This window comes from Bos javanicus, chromosome 29 (assembly GCF_032452875.1).
Source record: "Bos javanicus breed banteng chromosome 29, ARS-OSU_banteng_1.0, whole genome shotgun sequence".
NCBI lineage: Eukaryota > Metazoa > Chordata > Mammalia > Artiodactyla > Bovidae > Bos > Bos javanicus.
This window is the reverse complement of record NC_083896.1, coordinates 29844884-29865137: the sequence shown is the minus strand read 5'-3', so window position 1 is coordinate 29865137 and position 20254 is coordinate 29844884. Positions and strand designations below refer to the sequence as shown.

General features: G+C 49.3%; 1 long non-coding RNA gene and 1 pseudogene across 1 annotated transcript; both read left to right on the top strand.

Annotated features, from left to right (window-relative positions):
* Window positions 1-8521: 8521 nt before the first annotated feature.
* Window positions 8522-16128, top strand: LOC133241187 (uncharacterized). Its single transcript, XR_009734537.1, has 3 exons — window positions 8522-8723; window positions 13256-13473; window positions 14858-16128. It is a non-coding gene; the product is annotated as an uncharacterized LOC133241187 (long non-coding RNA).
* LOC133241878 (U2 spliceosomal RNA) lies at window positions 11511-11685 on the top strand (annotated as a pseudogene).
* Window positions 16129-20254: the final 4126 nt, after the last annotated feature.

The following is a 20254-nucleotide window of genomic DNA, read 5'->3' as shown; positions in this document are numbered from 1 at the left end:
GACTCTAGCGCTGCCTCATGTCCTTCATTTTTGCTGTGGCCTCAGCATGGAAACTGATTTCTGTTGGATGCTTCGGGACTTGTAAAGAACCCCCAGTACCTACCCCCACATTCAGATTCACTACGTGACTTTGACCCTTAGACTCACTACGTGACCTCGGACGGTAATTTAGACTCTTCTGAGCCTTTCTGTTCTGGAGCAAGACAACCCAACCCAAATCTAGACCTGAGAGGCAGAAGCGAGGTGAGAGGCACAGAACGTATCCTTTTTTCCAGAGCAGAAGTCAGTTCCCATCCATCCGGTTCCCTAAGGCAGCCGTTCCCTTCACCCAGTGACCTTTGCCTCCCCACCCCAGGCCTCTCAGGAAAGGTGATTGTGCGAAAGCCAAGTTTATCTCAAGAAATGCAATGAATATCTTGGAGGGAGTGGGGTGAGGAGGAGGTTTTATCCAAAACACATGTTATTGCCACTATTCTAGTTATCTTGGATATTTCCTGCATGTTTGTCACCATGGCAACTGACTCGGCACGAAACCTCGCTTGCCGGGCCCCGGGGTCGGCAGAGCGGCCATGTGGTGTCAATTTGGGCCTCGTGCTGCTTTTCTGTCTCTCTGTCTCCCCCAGCTCGGGTCTCTCGGTCATTTTTGTCTCTGTCTTTCCTCAGCCTGTCTCTGGGTCTTTCTATTTTTCTTCTCCCAGGAAATAACAGCTTGTGCTTCCCTGACTGCTGTAGGTGGAGACAGCCCTCCCTCAACTCCTCCTGGCATCCGCGGCTAAGGACATCCCAGAAGGGATGAAGCACGGGAACTGCAGGAGCTTGGCCTTGAGCTAGGGAAGGGCTCAGCCAGGCTCTGGGCTCTTTGACAGACTGGCTCCCTGCCTGCTGAAGGCCCCTGGGAAGGAGGAGCTTAGGTTCTGGGAGACACTGGTTAGAAGGATGTGGGCTTTTTCTTTTAAACATAGGTTTAAATTAAAAAAATAATGAAGCAGCTCTTTTTTTTTTTTTCCTCTTTTTTAAAAACTTTTATGTTTTGGCCACACTATGGAGCATGCAGGGTTTTAGTTCCCTGACCAGGGGCTGAACTGGTGTTCCCTGCATTGCAAGCACAAAGTCTTTTTCTTTCTTTTTTTTTTAACTTCTTATTTTTGTATTGGAGTACGGCCTCAGAACAATGTTGCAATAATTTCAGGTGGACAGAAGGGACTCAGCCATACATATACATGTATCCATTCTCCCCCAGATTCCTCTCCCATCCAGGCTGCTACATGACATTGAGCAGAGTTCCCTGGGCTCTACAGTAGGTCCTTGTGGGTTATCCATTCAAAATATAGCAGTGTGTCCATGTCGATCCCAAACTCCCTCACTATCCCTTCCTTTCCTCCTTTACCCCAGCAACCATAACTGTGTTCTTTAAGTCTGAGTCTCTTTCTGTTTTGTAAATAAGTTCATCTGTATCATTTCTTTTTAGATTCTGCATGTAACTGACGTCATATGACACTTCACTGTCTGACTTAATTCACTCAGTATGACAATCTCTAGATCCATCCATGTTGTTGCAGCTGACATTATTTCATTCGTTTTAATGACTGAGTAATATTCCGTTGTGTGTGTGTGTGTGTACACTACATCTTCTTTATTCTCTGTCGATGGACATTTAGGTTGCTTGCATGTCTTGGCTACTGTAAACAGTGCTGCAATGAACACCGAGGTGTATTGTGTATATACCCTTTCAGACAATGTTTTTCTCTGGATATATGCCCAAGAGTGGAATCGCAGTGTCGTACAGTAACTCTGCTTTTAGTTTTTAAAGGATTCTCCACACTGTTTTCCACAGTGGCTGTATCAGTTTACATTCCCACCGACAGAGTAGAAGGAGTCCAGAAGCATGGAGTCTTAACCCCTGAACCACCGGGGAAGGTCCTAGGATTTGAGCTTCTGATCCTGACATTCCCTGTGTGTGGAAGCTCTGCTTCCCAGAGCTCTCCTTTCCTGGACTTTTGGAGAAGAGATAGGTGTAGAGTGATAGAGCCAGGGAAAGAGAGCTAAAAGCCATGCAAGAGAGGCAAAGAGAAGCTGAGGAGTCCCCCAGAAGGAGGGGCTGTAAGGTATCCAGGTACGCTGGCTTCCCGGGGCCCTCGCGGCTCCCAGTCCTTCCCCTAGGGCTGTGGGTGTGGCAGAGCCATCATGGACAGCAGTGTCCCTCCGCGGGGACATGGGGCAACAGGGAGTGTGTTGACAACCACAGCCTGGGAGGGAGCTGGGCCAGCCGTCTGGAAAAGGCCATATGAGCAGACGGAATATAAACAGGCAGCTCCACGGGAGGTGAGGGTGTCTCCTGGCTCCCCCACCCACTTCTGCCCTTGGGTCTTCCTTCCCTCCCTGCCTAGGAGGCCTGGCAGCTCTTGCCAGCTGCTCTCTACCAAGTGTCTGCAGCCACACCCTCCGGAAAGGCCTTTCCAGACAACCTCCCCAATTTGTCTTCATTCATCCTTGGTTGTTTCTGATCAGGCCTGGTGCCCACCCCCTGAACAAGGTAGGCCTGGGCACTCTACTGACCCAGATATTCAGGCAGGATTGGCACTTCCTATGGGACTGCTTGGAGGAGAGAGGAGAAGTGGCGTCAGACTCAGAACCTGGTGGCTGAATCAGAAACTGCCACCATCACAGCTCCCACAGGCTCAGCCCCCTAGAGTGATGGGCCCCAGGATGAAAAGGAAGAGGCTGGCCAGGCAGCCACTGGGCAGGGCCCCGAGGGCAGTAGTCTGCTGTCACACGGCCGGCATCCAGGAGAATACAGCGCATCAGCCTTCTCTTGGGCCAGTGCCTTTCAAAGAGGTTCAATCCTGTGGATGAAACAGACCAGCAGGAAGACAGTCAGAAGAGGCTCTGGGAGTCAGCCAATAGACTACAGGGGCCCCCTGGGCTCTGAGAGGGTCCCGGGGCCAGGAGACAGGGACAGGTCCCAGAGAGAGGGCCTGTCCAGAATTAGGTGGTATGTCAGAGCTTCAGTCAGACTGGACAGGATTCAGGAGAGGCTCTGTTTCCAGGGAGGCACTGAAAGGCCAAATGGGAAACTGAGACAAGACCAAGTTAGCCAAGGCTCGGGGGCAACAGTGGGTGGGCAGGCTGAGGCGTGTCCAGTGTAGAGAAGCAAGCAGACACGGCTGGACATCGAGCTCCCCCACTCAGCCTTGGACAAGCTTGAGAATTCGCTAAACCTCAATGTGCTCATCTGTGAAATGGAAAACATACCGATTTTGCAGATTCAGGGAGGCCTGGTGTGCTGCAGTCCATGGGGTCGCAAAAAGCTGGACACCACTCAGCGACTGAACAACAGCAGCTAAGGAGTAACTAAGATGTTCCCAATCGGCACCACTGGTAAAGAACCAGACTGCCAACGCAAGAGATGTAAGAGACGTGGGTTCGATCCCCGGGTTGGGAAAATGCCCTGGAGAAGTACATGGTAACCCACTCCAGCAGTCTTGCCTGGAGAATCCCACGGGCAGAAGAGTCCATGGGGTCACAAAGACTCGGACACGACCAAGCGACTTAGCACGCACACACAAGATGTTCTTTAGAAAGAACAGTGTCTAAGAGCCCATGGGAGGTGGCTGACAGAGCTCTTGCTTCCCCGGAAGGGGAGATGGTTCCACACCCTTCCCCTAAGACTAGTGTGCTTCTTGGTTTTGTTAGGATTAGCCCAGAACCTGTCTGGACTCGAGTGGGTGGGGCCAGTGCTGACAGCTGAAAGGAGACAGCAGGGTTCTGAGCCTGGAGATCAGGGGTGAGGGCTGGGATGGCTGGCTCCCACCTGGTGCCCAAGGAGGCAGTTATAAATGGAAGTAGTTTGTCTGGGGGAGTCCCTGGCAGTGTGCTGGAAACCAAGCCGCAAGCATTCAAATCCACCCCTCTTCGCAGGGGGCCATGCAAGCCTTGTTAAGACAGGCGGCTGAGGTCCCCAAGCCACAGTGTCTAACAAACGCATCCAAAAGGATCGGGGACCCAGCGTGTGGTGGGGTGGACACCTGATCCAGGCAGCAGGAGCCAGGGTGGAAAGCCAAGGATGGGGACGGAGCGGCCTGAGCGTGGGACAGAAAGCAAGGGCTTCAGGCAGGCGACTGGCCAGGCCGAGGAGAGACACGCCGGGCCACGTGGCCCCAGGGATGGTCCCTCTTTCCGGCCTGTGTCTCCAGCTCCACCCAAAGTCCAGGGCAGTGGCCTTTGGTCCTCACACGGCCCTGTTATCTGGAGTGAGTGAGTGAGCGGTCCTCTGTTTTCCTGCTGGACAAGTGATGCTGGGGACAGAGGAGGGGCTTGTGATGAGGAGGCTGGGTGCTGGTGCTTTGGGAGAACAGGTGGTTGGGAGCAGCGCAGGGCACACAGGAGAAGGGCAGTAAGGGCCGAGACAGCTGCCTGGGGCTCCGGGCCTGGGGCGGGGCTCCAGCTCACCCCACATGGGGCCACAGGGATTTGGGTGGGAGGCAGGGGCTTGCACCCCTCCTCTAGGTCTTCCCCACAGAGACCACAGCTCAGGACCCAGCTGTCCCCTCCCAGTGACTCACGCCTGGCTGCTGTCCTGCCCACGCCCAGGGCGGGTCCGGTGCCCCAGCACAGGAAGGGCTGTGGCGTGGGTGCAGAGGACAGGGCGTGGTCGGGGACCTCGGGGTGGAAGGAGACATCCAGGCCGAGAAGCCCTGGCACCTTCCGGATGGGTCAGCCTGTGCCACCTCGGCAATGTGGCTTTGGGCTGCGGTGGGAGTCTGTCCCCCTCCCTCCGCACGGAGCACAGCAGGCCACTTGTTTCTCATTAGCAAATGGCACTATGTCATCACCACAGGGTGGATGTGCATTTTTGTCCTATTTGCTGGAGTCGTGGGTAGATAGTAGTGGGGACCTGCAGGCTGGGCCAGGGATGGGGTTTGCGGGACCCAGGACGGGGCTGCAACCACGTAGGGCAAAGCCTTCAGAGGCCTCAGGAAGCCACAGTCCCTGCTGGAGCCCAGGGGCAGCTCTGCAGAGACACAAGGAAAAGAGAAACAAATGAAGCTGTGCATGCATGCTAAGTCGCTTCAGTTTTGTCTGAGTCTGTGTGACCTCATGGACCGTAACCTGCCAGGCTCCTCTGTCCGTGGGATTCTCCAGGCAAGAATACTGGAGTGGGTTACCACTTCCTCCTCCAGGGGATCATCCCGACCTGGGGATCAAACCCACATCTTTTTACATCTCCTGCACCTGCAGGGGGCTCTTTACCACTAGCGCCACCTGGGGAGCCCCCAGTGAAGCTAGGATTAGTTATTGGCCGTAATTATTGTTAATAGTAATGACTAGCACAGAGTCGGACACGACTGCAGCGACTTAGCAGCAGCAGCAGCAGCAGCACAGAGAAGAAAATGGCAACCCACTCCAGTGTTCTTGCCTGGAGAATCCCACAGACAGAGGAGCCTGGTGGGCTACAGTCCATGGGGTCACAAAGAGTCAGACACGACTGAGGGACTAACGCTGAATGACTAGCATTCATCTCCTGAGGGCTGGCCTGAGCGATGTGGCTTGTGTATATTATTTCTTAAATTCTCCCAATAATTCAGTGTTACAGGTGAGGAAACTGAAGCTCAGAAAGGTTAAGTAAAGGTCCTCATTGTCATAACGATCAAGCATTAGAGCCAGGATTTGAACCCAGGCTTTCTGATATTCTGACATCTTTTGCATTATAAAAAAGTGCTTCTACCAAGGTCTGACTTTTTTTTTTTGCCCTGGGCACAGTCCGTTAAAGCTTGAGAGGCCTTTCTCAGAAAAATGTTTTTTATAAAAAATGGAATAGATTCACAAAGGAAACCAATTACACTGAAATATAGTTGTCAAGACATGAAGAAAGGGGATATAGTATTATATGTGCTTTTTATGAACACATTAAATAGCAAGATCTAATAACTATCGTAGTCTCAAAATGGTGATGGATGCAAAAGTATTTCATGATATCAGAGAAAACTGCTGTGTGATTTCTATTGGTGGCAAAGCTGTGGGTTTTGATAACGCAGACGTTCTTTTTTTAGTTAATTAATTAATATTTTTAGATAATTAATTACTCTTCTTTTAAACTAATGAATATTCTTTTAATTAGTTGGTTAATTTTCTTCTTAGTAATTCTTTTAGGTAATTCTCTTAGATAAACCAATTAACTCTTTTCAATTAGTTAATTAATATTATTTTAGTTGATTAATTTTTTTTCAAAGTTAATTGATTAATTAACTGAAAAAAAGAATATCCATGTTATTCGTATCCACAACTTTACCATCAGGAGAAATCACACAGCAGTTTTCTCTGATATCATGAAATATTTTTGCATCTGTCGCCATTTTGAAATTAGGATAGTTATTAGATCTTATTATTTAATGTGTTCATAAAAAGCACATGTAATACTATGTCACACGTCTCCACGTTTTGAGCACCATATTTCAGTGTGACTGGTGGTTGTGCTGGGTTTTCACTGCTGCGTGGCTTTCTCTGGTCATGGTGAGCGGGGGCTGCCCTCACTGCAGTGCGCGGGCTTCTCACCGCACAGCTTCACTGGTTGCAGGGCACAGGCCCTGGAGCGCAGGAGATAGTGGAGGGCAGAAAAGTCTGGGGTGCTGCAGCTCATGGGGTCACAAAGAGTCAGACACAACTGAGAAGCTGAACAACAGCAAGGAGCTGATAGCATCCCTTGCTTGGTTGTCCCGAGGCATGTGGAATCTTCCCAGACTCAGGATCGAACCCATGTCCCCTGCATTGGCAGGCGGGTTCTTATTCACCGCCAGGGAAGTCCATGGATAGTCTTAACTGAAAGCAATGTCATGTTTCAGTTAGAGAACTGTGAAAATAAAGGTGTGATTTTTTTCCCCCTCATTATGTTCCCAGGCCCCCAGATTTCTGAGGATGAGTCAGAGGTCCAGACTCTAAGCAGAACTAGAAACCTCTTTTTTTGCCCTGGTGGCAAGGGGTGTGCAGACTACTTCCAGACTGTGGAGCTCTGTGCCTGCTGGGGAATCTTGAGTGGCTCCTTAGCCCAGCTGTAAATAATCTGTCCTTGTGACCTACCTGGGCTTTGGGGCTTAGTGAACAAAATTATAGAAGACCCAGTTAAAATTGATTTACAGGTCAACAATAATAATTGTTTAGTATAAGTACATCCCATGAAATATTTGGGACATATTTATTGTATTATTTTTCCATTGCCATGCAACACAGGTAGCAGCTTAAACAATACAGATTCTTTAGCTCCAAGTTCTGTGGGTCGGAACTCAGCCCATGTGACTCATGGGGGTCCTCTACCTAGAGTCTCACAGACTGCAATCAAGATGTTGGTCAGGCTGCATTCCTTTCCAGAAGCTCTGGGATGTACCCGCTCCCCCTCCTCTGAGTTTCTGAGTTCAGTTCCTTGTGGTTGTAAGATGCAGAATCTGGTTTCCTTGCTGGTTGTTAGCAGCGGGATGCTATCAGCTCCTTGCTGTTGGTCAGCTTCTCAGTTGTGTCTGACTCTTTGTGACCCCATGAGCTGCAGCACCCCAGACTTTTCTGCCCTCCACTATCTCCTGGAGTTTGCTCCAACTTATGTCCATTGAGTCGAGGATGCCATCCAACCATCTCATCCTCTGTACACCCCTTCTCCTCCCCACCTCCATCTTTCCCAGCATCAGGGTCTTTTCCAGTGAGCCAGCTCTTCCCATGAGGTGGCCAAAGTATTGGAGCTGCAGCTTCAGCACCAGTCCTTCCAATAAATATTCAGGGTTGATATCCTTTAGGACTGAATGAGCCTTGAAGGCCATCAAAATGACCGTGGTTTGTGTCCTGGGTGGGAAGGGAAGACTGTGGAAGTTTCTGAGCAGAGGGCTAGCATGATCTGCTTCAAGTATTAAATAGTCTTTGCAGCTACTCGACGGTGGGCATGATGTGTGCCCAGAACTGCCAGACAGGGTGTGGGATACATGGTCACTGCCCAGTACGGACCCCATCCACAGAGAACTGCAGCGATGGAGAGACACAGCAAGGCGGTGTGTCGAGCAGCAAGAGCCGGGACTTTAAGACAGAACTCTGGATTTAAGTCTTCCCTCTTCTGCTTCTCAGCCTGAAAAGTTACCCAAATTCTCAGTTACTGCCGTGACCACACCTGCCTGATGGGGTGATTTTGAAGCCTGGCTCATCACACAGTGCCAGCATCAGAAAAATAAAACAGTGGCTATGTTATTATTGAATAATAATATGGGGTAGTTTTAGACTCTTCATTGGAGGATCAGTTGGTAAAGAATCCACCTGCCATGTGGAAGACCTGGGTTCCATCCCTGGGTTGGGAAGATCCCCTGGAGAAGGGAGAGGCTACCCACGCCAGTATTCTGGCCTGGAGAATTCCATGGACAGTCCATGGGGTCACAAAGAGTCAGACACAACTGAGCAACTTTCACTTTTGAGGATGAAGATGGCAGCTGATGGTCTGGAGTCAGTGGTCCCCTTCAAGGCAGGGGAGACGGCTAACTACCAGAGGGATGGGGGTCAGGAGGTAGAGGAAGGGAGCTGGCAGAACCCAGGGGCCGGAGTAAGTGGTGGGTTCGAGGTCACAAAGACACACAGGGTGAGGTCAGCGGGACATTGAAGATGGAAGCTGGTGGAGGGGTAGGCTTGGGCAGGTGCAGGATCAAGCTGGTGGGAAGGCCTGATTCTGAAGAACACAAACAGGCGTTGTCTAATCGGAGGTGACAGGGAGCAGGAGAGGGACTGGAGGGAGGGAGGAGCACGACAGACCCACAGCCGGGCCAGAGGGTTGGGATAGAGTGGACCTTGGGCAGGTGTCCCAAGGCCCAGGATTGCAGGCAGAAGGAAGTAGGCCTGTTTGTCCTGAACCCTGATCTTTTAAGCAGCTGTCCCCCTCAGCCTAATGGACCACAGGAGGGGGTGGGGGATGCACGGGCTGTCCCTTCCCAAGGCATAATTTCCACCAGCATCCCATCAACTCTCTGAGAGCACAGGCATCCCAGGAGAGTCACAAAGTGGGGTGACAGGGTCTCTACCCCGCTGGGTGAGATGAGATGGTTGGATGGCATCGACTCAGTGGACATGAGTTTGAGCAAACTCCAGGAAATGGTGAAAGGGAAGCCCGGCTTGCTGCAGTCCAGGGGGTCGTGAAGAGTCGGACGCGACTGAGCGACTGAAAACCAACCGCCACTGGACGCAGCCCCCAGCTTTTCTCTCCCCACGTTCCCTGAACTGGGGTCTGTGCAGCCCTGTGGGGCTCCAGGCCAGTGATTTCCCACCTGGTCATTCCCAGGCTTCAAGTGTCCCGGGAGGCAGTTTTGGAGTTTTGGTGAGCTGTTTTAGTGTTTATAGACACGTCTAACAGAAATCATGTATTTTCTGTCATAAGGCTAACTCCTGTTCATCCTTCAGAAACCCAACTTAAATGTCCCCCCTCTGGGAAGCTTTCCTGACCTTTCACACGTCAGGATCCCAGCAGGAACAGATGGCTCATTGCAACTGCGTAACAGAGTTTCAGAAGGGACTACTGAAAAATCTATTGGCAGATAATGCATTGCTTCTATGCAGACTCAAAAAAAAAAAAAAAATACAAATGAACTTATTTCCAGAACAGAAACAGACTCACAGACTTAGAGAAGGAACTTATGGCTACCAGAGGGGGTGCTCAGGGAGAGGGGTAGGCTGGGAGTTTGGGACGGACATGTACACACTGCTCTATTTAAAATAGATAATCAAAAAGGACCTACTACATAGCACAGGGAACGCTGCTCACTAGTCTATAATTACTTAAATGGGAAGAGAATTTGCGTAAGAATAAATAGATGTATATGGTAAAAAAAAAAATAACTATTGGCAGGATTAAGGGACATGAATGACAACATCTCAAGACCTCACCCACCCGAACTCTAAAGAGACTAGGGAAAGAGGCAGTGACCAGACCCCTGCAAGACCTGCTGTGATAGAAGGGGCTGCCTGGCAGGCTCTGTGGCCTTTAGAAGAGATCACAGCCTCAGCCAGCCCATGGTGGCTGATCAGGGAGGGAGCTGACACTCTCCCCAGGCCAGGGCCTCCCATTGGCAGCACCCACCTGGAAGCTGGAGGGCACAAGAGCCACCGACCCAGGCCTTCAAGTCAGGCCTCAAGGTCCAGGGCTGGGTGATCTGGGAGTAGCATGGGTTTGGAGGGACAAAGGACAATATCCAGCCTACTTCTGGTGTTAGCTTGGGCTGCCATAATCAAATACCATAGACCGGATGGTTAATCAGTAGAAGCTTATTTCTCACCATTCTGGATGCTGGAAGTCCAAGATAAAGGTGCTGGTCAATTTGGTCCCTGGCAAGGACTTTCCTCCTGGCTTGTCGATGGCCACCTCCTCACTATGTCCCCACATGGGCTTTTTTCAATGCACGCACATGGAGAGAGAGAGCTTTCCTATATCTTCTTATAAGGGCACCGATCCCAAAATGGGAAACCCCAGCCTCATGACCTCATCCAACTTTAATCACCTCCCAAAGGCCCACCTCCAAATACCTTCACGTTGGGAGCAGGTAGGGCTTCAACATATGCATCTGGGGGGACACAGGCCACAATACCTCCTCAGGGTGGTTCTGCACTGACTTACTGTGTGACTTTGGATGACTTACTTAGCGTCTCTGGGCCTCAGTTTCTTCATTTGTAAAAGTAGGGTAACTATGAAGATTAAAAAAGATGTCAGGGAACACATAGTTTTTAGAGGCAGAAGCCCAGTGTGTTTCCCTTTGCCTGGCAAAGCAATAAAGCTACCATTGCCCTGTTGGTGTTGTTCAGTTGCTAAGTTGTGTCTGACTTTTTGTAACCCCGTCAAATGTAGCATGCCAGACTCTTCTGTCCTCCACTCTCTCCTGGAGTTTGTTCAAATTCATGTTCATTGACTCTGTGATTCTATATAACCGTCTCATCCTCTACCATTCCCTTCTCCCTTTGCCTTCAATCTTTCCCAGCATTAGGGCCTTTTTCATTGAGCCAGCTCTTCCCACCAGGTGGCCAAAGTATTATAGCTTCAACTTCAGGAACAGTCCTTCCAATGAATACTCAGGGTTGATTTCCTTTAGGATTGACTGGTTTGATCTCCTTGCAGTCCAACAAACTCTCAAGAGTCTTCTCCAGAACCACAATTCGAAAGCATCACTTCTTTGGTGCTCAGCCTTCTTTATGGACCAACTCTCACATCCGTACATGACTACTGGAAAAACTATAGCTTTGACTATACAGACCTTTGTCATCAAAGTGATGTCTCTGCTTTTTAGTACATTGTCTAGATTTGTCATAGCTTTCCCTCCAAGGAGCAAGTGTCTCTTAATTTCAGGGTTGCAGTCACCATTGCAGTAACTTTGGAACCCAAGAAAATAAAATCTGTCACTACTTCCACTTTTCCCCCTTCTATTTGCCATAAAGTGATCGGACTGGATGCCAGAAAAGAGAAAAGAAAGGACTTTCCTCATGGTCCAGTGGTTAAGAATCTGTCTTCCATAGCTTCTCAGCCTTTTGGCTAAGATCAAGTGTAGCATCTGTTCTTATCATTTTAATATCTGATACATCCTCTATCCGAGGACAATATATTAAATGGATTTTTGGAGCAGGCTCCAGGAGTTGATGATGGACAGGGAAGCCTGGCATCCTGCAGTTCATGGGGTTGCACAAAGTCGGAAAACGACTGAGCAGCTGAACTGAACTGAACTGAACTGGAGCAGGGAGTTGGAGTAGAAGCTTGCTCTGGACACTCCACACATCAACCTGGTATTGCAATACTTCCAGGAATGGTGCACCCCCTCCGGGGAATAAAAAAAAAAAGAATCTGTCAGCCAATGCAGGGGAAATGAGTTTGATGGATTCCACGTGCCTGGGGGCAACTAAGCCTGCGTGCCCCAACTACTGAGTTTGAACTCTAGAGCCTGTGAGTTCCAACTACTGAGCCCATGTGCCAGAGAGCCCGTGCTCTCAAACAGGAGAAGCCCACATACCGCAACTAGAGAGAGCCCGAGCAGCAATGAAGACCCAGCATGGCCAAAAATAAATAAATTTTTTTAAAAAGAAAAAACAATGAAAAAAAAAGGAGGGGAAAAAAAAGATATTGCACCCCCAACCTGGACAGCTGTTCAAGCAGCCTGAGAAATCCCACCATTTTCCATTCTGGCCGCCACCCTCCACCCCACCTCTTTTCTTTTCTGTACCCAGTGACATGGGATTATGCTATTCCTCTGCTCAAAGCCTCACCATGGCTTCTTATTTCACTTAGAACACAATGCAGCTTCCTTATGGGGCTGCGAAGTCCGCCACCATCTCACAGCTGCGCTTCCGTTCTCAGCCAGGACTGTATTCCTCCCCCTTATCCCTGCCAGGTTTCAGATCTGAGCTTAAATGTCATTTCCTCAGAGGAGGCTTCCCAAAGCCCCGGAACTCCCCGTAATGTTCTCATGGTGGCTGTCCTTTCCCATCACAGCAGCGACTGCATCCGGGGAAAACATATTGCAACTCCTCATGGGATGGATTGGAGCTTCGTCGTGAGAGCAGGAAACTCGACTGGCTTCCCCACTGCTCAGTCCCGGTGGGCCCAGTGCAGCTCTTTTCCAGCACATATTTGTTAAAGGAATAACAAAGTAAAAGGTCTTCCCTGGAATGCCAGCAAGCTCTCTGGGAAGACAAAGACTGACACAGAAAACTGTTCAGCACAACGCAGGATAATTTGTGTCTAGCCCGTCTCCAGAGAGCTTGGCCCTCACCCTTGAGGCTTCAGGAATTCAGAGAAAGGAGGAAAGGGTATTAGCCACCTCGTGAAGACTCGGCTTGAGGTCACTCCTTCCAGGGAGATGGAAGACAGCAGGAAAAGTCACATTTGTCATGTGTCCACAATGTGCCAGAAACGTATCACACAACATCTCTTTAAATCTTCAGTTAAATCTTCTAGTTTTGCAAATGAGGAAACTGAGGCCCAGAGAGGTTAAGTAAGTCATCACCAAAGTCAAAGTCACGAAGTCACACAAAGTCACACACCAAGTCAGTGGCAGAGCCAGGATATCAAATCAACCAGGCCAGATGTCAAAGCTTGCATTTTTGCAATCAGGCTTAGTAGAATGAGAAGGGAGATGGTAAGAATTTACTCAGGTAAAGTGGGCAGTGGTTCAAATGGGGCTTGTAACGGAATAGCATCTAAACTACGGTAATTCTGAAAGCTGGGCTCGTTCTGATGCTGAGCACAGATCTTAAATGTTACCAGGTACATGTGGGTTCTGAAGGGTCCAGCAACAACGAGGACAGCGAGACCCACCCAGAGCAGCTGCAGCCCTCAGAGATGGCCCAGAATCGGACAAGCCCTGGAATGAGCATCTGGGCAGCACTCCCAGCATCTGACCTTGGAAGGAGGCTGCAGAGCTGTGGTTTGGGAGGTTTTCCTTCCTCAGCCAAGACCCCCTGGAGCCTGTTATAAGGACCCAGGTAAGGGAGCTAGGTGGTGTGGGGCAGCCAGTTCTGTCTTGATAAGGTGGGGGAGGAGAAGGAGGGGTCATTCCTGCCAGGCTGACCTCAGCGGGGTAATGTGATCAGCCTGTCATGGTTCTGAGCCCTGATTTGGGAAGAACAAAGAGGCCAGGCCCCTCTGCCTCCTCTAGCCCAGGAATGCAGCTGGGGCCAGGCCGTGACCAATCAGGAATGCAGGTTGGGAGTGCGGCACGAATGCAGTTTGTACAGCCAGGCGTTCCTGCCGCGATGGGAGCGGGCTCACAAAGCCAGTGGACAGGCCCCGCGCTTCCAGCTTTGATATCCCAGCCCTGCCTCTGGGGAGCCCCGCATCCCGGAGCTGTCTGGCCCCACTGCCCCATGGTGGCCCTCTGCGGTGGTGGTGGTGGTGGGGTGGAGAGTGAAAAGTCCAGATGCAGACACCCCAGCCCCAACAGTGCTCCCAGGTGCTCGCATCTCCTTGTCCGTCTCCATCGATCACCAATCTCAGGAAGTCTGAGAAATAGGCCCTGGGAGGGCGGGCGGGGAGGGGGAGCTTGGCCGAACCTCCTGCCTGCTCCTCAGGGGTTTGCGAGATGGATGCACAGACAGACAGACAGACAGATGTCCCACAGGAGAGGCTGCCAGGCCTCCGCAGCCGCTGCTGAAGACAGGTCCTAGAAGCCTCTTGAGGCTACCCTTTTCAGGGAGATAAATAATGTTGGGGTTGGAGGCGGGTGCTGACCCCTGAGCTGACTGTTGAATGCTTTCTGCATTCCAAAGCTCTTCACCTCTCCCTGCCAGCCCAGTTCCACCAGTGTGGGGTCCTCTGGGCCTACCCTTCTCTGCCCTCCCAATTACCCTCTGCCCCCACCCCTCCTGCAGTTCCTCTCTTCCTGGGTATTAGCAACCGGGGTGCTTCAGTGTTCACAAAGCACATCCATACACACTAGATCATCTGATCCTGAGAACCCTATGAAGTAGGTACTCTTGCCCTCATCTTATGCAGGTAGGGAAGAAGGAACAGAGGTGGTAGGAGTTCTGGAGGCAAGAGGTTAAAGGATATGAGAGGGAGTGCTCATATGGATGATCCAGTTGCCTCAAGAGACGGCAGGAGTGGAGACGGAGAAGCTACCAGGGAGCCAGTGGTTAAAGGAGCCCACAATGTGGGGACCAGGAGCTTGAAACTTTCTCTCCCCAATGTCTGGAGCTCTGGCAGTGCTTAGTAAATGCTCGCTGACTGATCGAATGTGCCCAGGGTTCTCTTGATCTTCCTGCCTTATACTTGCTCTTATGAAAAGACCTGAAAACTGCACTGACATATAAGTAACTGATGGCAGTTTTCAAATGATGCCCCTCAAAGGAGTCTATTCTTGTGTTACAGATCCCATTCCTGTGAGCAGACCCTGGAGACTCTGCAATGGGAAGACCCAAGAGACAAGGACAGAGGAGAAGAGGGTTTGCCAAGGCTTCAGGGGCTCCCAGCTGGCAGTGGTGGGGGCGGGGAGTCAGAAGAAGGAGACTTTGATGGAGCAGAAAGGAAGCCCAGGAGAAGTTCTGGTGTCCCCTCCAAAGTTCCCCTCCCAGAGTCATAGAATGTAAGAGGCTGGGGGACCTTAGAAGTGATCCAGACCTTTGGTTAAGAAGAAAGGAAGTGGGAACTTCGCTGGTGGTCCAGTGGTCAAGACTTTGTACTTCCACTGCAAGGGGCACAGGTTCGACCCTGGTCAGGGAACTAATATCCCACATACCATGTATTCCGACCAAAATAAATAAATGAAATCTCTACCATGGCCAAAATGCCCTATGCTTTTTTAAAAAGGAAGGAAGGAAGAGTTCCTTATTTCTCCCGTTCTGTGTATTGGTTTCATTCACTCAGGCCCCCTGGCATCTCCTCGGTTTTTGTCATTCAGGCTTCCTAACCAGAAAGAAAACAAGGCTTCTCTCTCCTGGATGAGGTTGGTGTGAAGGATCCTGGGAATGGACTCTACGCTGGTCCAGCTTGATGGATGCTCACCACCCTAGGACCCTGGAGCCAGTATGACGCTGCATGTATTTGGACAATAGGTTAAAGGATGGAGAATGGTTCTCCAAGACAGAGAGTAATCACATAACTAGCCTCTGTGTGAACCCCGAGCTGGGCAATCACCCTGTATCAAGTCTACTACAAAGCAAGCTCATTGAAGAAAGTAGGGAAAACCACTAGACCATTCAGGTATGACCTAAATCAAATCCTTTATGATTATACAGTGGAAGTGAGAAATAGATTTAAGGGCCTAGATCTGATAGATAGAATGCCTGATGAACTATGGAATGAGGTTCGTGACATTGTACAGGAGACAGGGATCAAGACCATTCCCATAGAAAAGAAATGCAAAAAAGAAAAATGGCTGTCTGGGGAGGGCTTACAAATAGCTGTGAAAAGAAGAGAAGCAAAAAGCAAAGGAGAAAAGGAAAGATATAAACATCTGAATGCAGAGTTCCAAAGAATAGCAAGAAGAGATAAGAAAGCCTTTTTCAGTGATCAATGCAAAGAAATAGAGGAAAACAACAGAATGGGAAAGACTAGGGATCTCTTCAAGAAAATCAGAGATACCAAAGGAACATTTCATGCAAAGATGAGCTCAATAAAGGACAGAAATGGTATGGACCTAACAGAAGCAGAAGATATTAAGAAGAGATGGCAAGAATACATAGAAGAACTATACAAAAAGATCTTCAAGACCCAGATAATCACGATGGTGTGATCACTCACCTAGAGCCAGACATCCTGGAATGTGAAGTCAAGTGGGCCTTAGAAAGCATCACTACAAACAAAGCTAGTGGAGGTGATGGAATTCCAGCTGAACTATTCCAAATCCTGAAAGATGATGCTGTGAAAGTGCTGCACTCAATATGCCAGCAAATTTGGAAAACTCAGCAGTGGCCACAGGACTAGAAAAGGTCAGTTTTCATTCCAATCCCAAAGAAAGGCAATGCCAAAGAATGCTCAAACTACTGCACAATTGCACTCATCTCACACGCTAGTAAAGTAATGCTCAAAATTCTCCAAGCCAGGCTTCAACAATATGTGAACTGTGAACTTCTTGATGTTCAAGCTGGTTTTAGAAAAGGCAGAGGAACCAGAGATCAAATTGCCAACATCCTCTGGATTATGGAAAAAGCAAGAGAGTTCCAGAAAATCATCTATTTCTGCTTTATTGACTGTGCCAAAGCCTTTGACTGTGTGGATCACAATAAACTGTGGAAAATTCTGAAAGAGATGGGAATACCAGACCACCTGATCTGCCTCTTGAGAAATTTGTATGCAGGTCAGGAAGCAACAGTTAGAACTGGACATGGAACAACAGACTGGTTCCAAATAGGAAAAGGAGTTCGTCAAGGCTGTATATTGTCACCCTGTTTATTTCACTTATATGCAGAGTACATCATGAGAAACGCTGGACTGGAAGAAACACAAGCTGGAATCAAGATTGCCGGGAGAATTATCAATCACCTCAGATATGCAGATGACACCAGCCTTATGGCAGAAAGTGAAGAGGAACTCAAAAACCTCTTGATGAAAGTGAAAGTGGAGAGTGAAAAAGTTGGCTTAAAGCTCAACATTCAGAAAACGAAGATCATGGCATCTGGTCCCATCACTTTATGGGAAATAGATGGGGAAACAGTGGAAACAGTGTCAGACTTTATTTTTCTGGGCTCCAAAATCACTGCAGATGGTGACTGCAGCCATGAAATTAAAAGACGCTTACTCCTTGGAAGGAAAGTTATGACCAACCTAGATAGCATACTCAAAAGCAGAGACATTACTTTGCCAACAAAGTTTCATCTAGTCAAGGCTATAGTTTTTCCTGTGGTCATGTATGGATGTGAGAGTTGGACTGTGAAGAAGGCTGAGCACTGAAGAATTGATGCTTTTGAACTACGGTGTTGGAGAAGACTCTTGAGAGTCCCTTGGACTGCAAGGAGATCCAACCAGTCCATTCTGAAGGAGATCAGCCCTGGGATTTCTTTGGAAGGAATGATACTAAAGCTGAAACTGCAGTACTTTGGCCACCTCATGAGAAGAGTTAATTCATTGGAAAAAACCCTGATGCTGGGAAGGATTGGGGGCAGGAGGAGAAGGGGACAACAGAGGATGAGATGGCTGGATGGCATCACTGACTCGATGGATGTGAGTCTGAGTGAACTCCGGGAGTTGGTGATGGACAGGGAGGCCTGGCGTGCTGCGATTCATGGGGTCGCAAAGAGTTGGACACGACTGAACGACTGATCTGATCTGATGGCATTTAGACACATTCTGTTGTCTACTGACAGGGAAATTGGTGAATAAATTATGGTACCTCTTATGGAATCCTATGCAGCTGTTAAAAAGATTGAAGAAGAGATGTACATCTTTGGATGGAAAATCTCCATAGTATATTAAGTAAAACATGTTTCAGAACAGTCTGTATATGGTATTTATGTATAACAAAGCAATATATATATATTTATGTATTTAAAATTTACTTTTAAAAAGTTGGTAAAACTTTGTACCAAACTGTCAAAGAGGATGACCTCTATATATGTACATACTTTTAAAAATTCTTTTACCAAAGATATATATTGTTGTTGTTTAGTTACTAACTTGTGTCCAACTCTTTTGTGACCCCATGGACTATAGCCTGCCAGGCTCCTCTGTCCATGGATTTCCCAGGCAAGAATACTGGAGTGGCTTGCCATTTCCTTTTCCAAAGGATCTTCCTGACCCAATCCCGACCCAATCCATGTCTCCTGCATTGACAGGCAGATTCTTTACCACTGAGCCACCTGGGAAGCCCAAAGGTATGCACTGCTTTTGTATTAAAAAAAAAAAAAAATGAATATACACAGGAAGGAAAAGGTCCAATGCTCATAGTCTGTAAGGAAGATGGAGGACAAAGAAATTAAATGACTTGCACAAAACACAAAAAAATAAGAGCCTGATGTTCAAACTGCCAAGGAGGTGGCCTTCTTTCATTATCTGTCCAGTCTAGCAGCAAGGACGGAGGTGGTGGGAACCCACGGGGATCCAGTCCAGACGGCACCAGGGGCAGGCCCGGGAGCAAGGAGGGAGCCTGAAGTGGAGGAACAGAGTGGTTGTTGATTCTATAACTTGCTGATGTTTTCAGGTTTTGCCCACCACCCCTCCTTTGCCAGCAAACACTGGCCTGGGGACACATGTTTACATCTAAATGCTAGGAATGGATTAACCCAGTGTCTTGCTGGAGAGGGAGAAGCCTAGGTCTCCAGGAACATGAAAGGAACTCAGTGGCTCCAGGGATAATGAGAAATGAAGAGGCTCAGGTCTGAATCAATTAGAGTCTCTATCTGAAATGTAAACCAGGTTCCTGCCCAAATGCCCTTTTCCCTCCTCCTGGTCCTGGAGTCCCAGAGGAAGAACCAGAGAACAATGCAGCCTTTGGAGCGGCTGCCTTTTGGAGGCCACGGCCGTCTGTCTACTGCATGGAGGCCCCGGCCCACGTGGGGAGCGCGGGCAGCTCACCCCACCCTCTTCCGTGCTCTTGGATGCCGCTGACACTGAGCCCTCAGCAGCCAGGGTTGCCTGTGCTGACTCCTAACTCCAGAGCCTGTGCCAGCACTGGGGGACAGACAGAGAGATCTGGGGTCCTGCTAGGCATCAGATGCTCAGGTCCTGATAGCAGCAGAAGCCCCCAGTCCAGATCCCCATGGCTGGGCATCTCCCCACTCCCACTGCCCCTCCCACATTCACAGTGCTCAGACTTACAATGTCTGTTCAGGCGAATGTGGTCTGAGGTCTCCACCAGCCCTCTTTCTCCAAGTACCCTCTGAGTGTCCACATCAGAAGCTTCCCTCCTGATCTCTCTTTATCGTCTCACTTCCTCTGAAATCAAGGATGAGAGGAATTCCAGTTCTAGCATTTTCTGGCTGTATCACCTTACAGCCCTTAGGAACATTTTCTTCATGAGCCTTTCTGGGCTTCGGTTTCTCATACTATAAAATGAGGTTCAAGGCGAGGAGTCCATGAGTAAGTCATATATGGAAAGCTGAGTCCATAGGAGATCTTTTTCTCCCGCCCCTCTGTGCCTCATCCCTACAGCCAGTAAAGGGAATTAACACAATCTGCTAAAGGACAGGGGAGTAGCTGCAGAGAGGAGACCCCTGGGGAGCTCGGATCAGGAGAAGGTGTTTACTGAGAGTGGAGGCAGAGATTCTGGTTGACAACGATCCCGTAGGCCAGTCACCCCAAAGAAGAGGGGGCGGCTGGATGGTCTGTTTCCAGGGCTCTCCCCAGAGGAGATCAATTTCTCAGTCACCAAGTGGTGGGAGAGACGACCGCAGGAGAATGGCAGTGGTGTTCAAGCACATGCGGGAACCACAAGACGAGGCAAGCAGACATCAAACCTGATCCTAGCTGATGTGCAGAATCACGAGGGCTACCCACGTGTGACTGGGAGCACAGACTTCTCAGCCGTCTGCCTAGTGAGGTGCGTGAGACAGCTGCCTGAGGGCAGTGGGTCTGTGTGTGTGTGTGTGTGTGTGGTTTTTGGTCTGGACTCTGAGGAGGACTTCCTGTAGCCCTGCCAAGCCCCATTTTTACATATTGGGCTTCTGAGCCCAAGACGTGTTGGAAAACTCCCCTGGGAGCAAGAAATGAGACAAAGTGATGAGACAAGAAGTTCGTGCATGAGAAAGGCTCGTGGAGAAGGAAATAACCTAAGGAGAATGAAAACAAAGTGGTCAGTAGGTTTGGTGGCAGAAGAAAGGATGATCTAAAATA